Consider the following 3,101-nt stretch of genomic DNA (forward strand, 5'->3'; position numbering starts at 1 on the left):
ATCTTTTGATCTTTCTTTCCTGATGGCGCGTGAAGAAATCGGCACGCAAACAACGATCACGTCTGATCTTGAGTCCGTCTCTGTTCCGGGAAATCTTGTTCAGCCTGACCGTCTGATCGTTAGATCAGAAAGTCAAAGTCAAACCTTTTGACTAAACCGTCAAACCGTTCGAGCTACAAGGCAAATAAATAGAATCAGTTAGATCTCTCAAGAATTCCGATACTAGTAATCTTTAGAATTGATAATTTTTATGTGGTAAAATTTATATCTATATAATAAAAAACACGAAAAATCCATGTAAATCTGCCGTTACAAGTATATGAATCTAAGTAACTATCGAGGTTGAACAATTGCATACGATGCCATAAAGACAAGAGATTATATAATATTTTTCACTTATATATTTAGTTTACATAAGTAAATACAAACGATATATATACAAATATCTTAAGATGGGGTCTGAGGGAAAAAGGTTGCAGACCTCAGGACTAGTCAGACCATGTGTTCAAATCGTCTATCATCAGGCTTGACCATTCTGCCACGTAACTTGATGGTCATGTTAGCTTATCGAAAAGATAACAACTAGAGGCGATACCGAGCGATCAGACGGTCTTTTGTGTAATATCACATAGGCACTTTTATGCGATGCGCCTCCAAAGGGGGATAAAACATAATTTTATGCATGAGGGAACCCGGATAAGTAAGACATAATCTGTCTAGAGAACTTATCTTGATATGGGGTGGTTCTACGTGAGGGATACAATACAGGTAAAGCTAAGAGGTCGAGTTTTAAGTAGCTCTAACGCTAGTAACATATCGGCGTGCGTACTTGTCAGCTACTGGGGGCATTCTTAAGGTTCCTAGGCCTTTTATAGACTTCGTACCTCTGTACCTCGGAATCTTGTCCTCGTGACACATATGCTGTATAAGCTGTCGACATATAAGGATTTGTATCTATAAACTGCTCTCGGACAGCAACCGTAGCGCGATCGATCGAATGTTGATCAATAATACCAAGGAATAATTGGACCAAGAAATGCTGACAATAATGAGTGAGAGTGATCCGTTATCATCAGTCTAGCATGATAATTAGCAGATGCTATTCCGTACATAAATTCATAATCAAAACCAATACAAGTACAAATCAAAACCAATACAAGTACAAACATAAACAATGAATGTTACGGTATACTATTTGCATGCATTCACTGATTGAGCTTTCTGCTCAGTACTCAGTCCAAGGTAGAACTTTGATGTCCTGACATTAGTTGTTCATACTTTTACGTGCGAACGTGTTACAGTTCCAAATACAGGCATGAAAATTCCATATATTATTCATTTAGTGTTTAAAACATGAATTAGTCATAATATAATTTTGTTATGATGACAGTTTATCTTACAACCATCGCCCAGCCCACTGGATCATCGAAGGGAACATTGAGGCCAGCGCATGCGCACACGAGCTACCCAGTTAGTCGCGTGAGGCAGAGCACGGATTTGCAATGTTTGATGCGCCGTGACTTCATTAGTCTCAGTTACTGAAATAAGCCCTAATCAATGATCAATGCACATACTGATTTCAATTTTACGAATAATCTAGCCTATTCATGATGAATGCCTTTTTAAACTACTTTGAGTAAGCAATACTAATCCCTTTACAGTATACACAGAATAAGCAAAAAAGCCTGGAATTTCGTTGCCAAAAAATCGGGGTTGAGAAATGAGCAAGTTAGTTATACCTCAAGCGTATCTCATTCTCTAATAGCAATAAGAATAACACAGGTTGAAGATTCATATTATTATATCATATTAAAACACAAACACATGCACACAAATTGAGCAGTTTTGAGTTCAATTATAAGGATACAGCGATTTTTTAGTGTGGGCATCAATCACGTGCTATAATTAATAATGAATTTATGATTATGTTTTGGTGTTGCTGCATAATGTGCACATACACATAAAATGCTATAAAACACAATAATTCAAAAAGTACAATATGATCGCCTAAAAAACTCAATAACGAACTGCAAAAGTCTCACCGTCGTCCGTCAGTACCAGTCTATCCCATGGAGAAGTGCATGTGCGCCTCACAGAAATAACGGTCGTCAGCGTCACGTGACTGCGTGCAGTACAGATGCGCACCACTTTACCCTATGGTGGCTGGAGGGCAACTGCCGGGTATGATTGGTTCAATGTTGGCGGGCGAAAGACGTGCCGGTGATGCGACCGCCACCGCATCTATAACGTGACAACAATTATGCCAAATGCATTCACTTTCATGCCAAACGTACGTTTAATTATGGCTGTAATGCCGCAATTACCACACTTATCCACGACTGTAGGTATAAATATCGTGACATAATTGTTCCAATTACGATCTGTTTATTTTTCAGCAAAATGTACCCATTGAATGGCTGGGTTAGGCTTTTTTCTAGAACGATAGTAGGTTTCTTCCACTGCCAACCATAGTTCAGTGGGAAATGAACAGCAGTTTAGATGGCTAGGTAGGTACACTGTTAAGAAATAGTGTTTTTTAAATATGCTCATCATGAAAAGGTCTGAGGCTATAGAAAACAGATCCATGCTAGAAGATAGAGATATACAGCTACATGAGTACATATATGTTAATGACGAACTTGAGACCGAGCGAGTGCTCACGCATGATAGCAGAGCAAGAGGACAAAGCAGCCCGAAGCTGATCAAGAGCTCAGTGATAAACAAGGAGATAAGAGAATGGTGATAACGACTATAGATAACGTGTACTAAGGATAAGGCTGCCGGTCATCCCATTTCATATAATTTTCTTCGTATCCGTTTATTTCATGTTCTTATTATATTTTCGGTACCCATCTTGTTTCACTTACTCTTCTCTCACTCTACGTACATCATCAGCTTTTTTCTTTCTTGCCATCCGTCACTACAGCTTTTTCTTTGTTCGTTTACTGCGAGTTGTGCTGCTTCCTTTTATTGCTTTACTTCTACAATAAATAATCAAGTGAAGTACAAGACAGCAAAGACCAGCTCAGACGTTTGTTCAGTTTCGTTCTTCTTGTGTATGGGGGAACTGGATGGTGAGGAGGGCGGAGGGGGAATGGGGG

The sequence above is a fragment of the Hyalella azteca genome, unplaced genomic scaffold (assembly GCF_000764305.2).
Source record: "Hyalella azteca isolate HAZT.00-mixed unplaced genomic scaffold, Hazt_2.0.2 contig4178, whole genome shotgun sequence".
Classification (NCBI taxonomy): Eukaryota; Metazoa; Arthropoda; class Malacostraca; order Amphipoda; family Hyalellidae; genus Hyalella; species Hyalella azteca.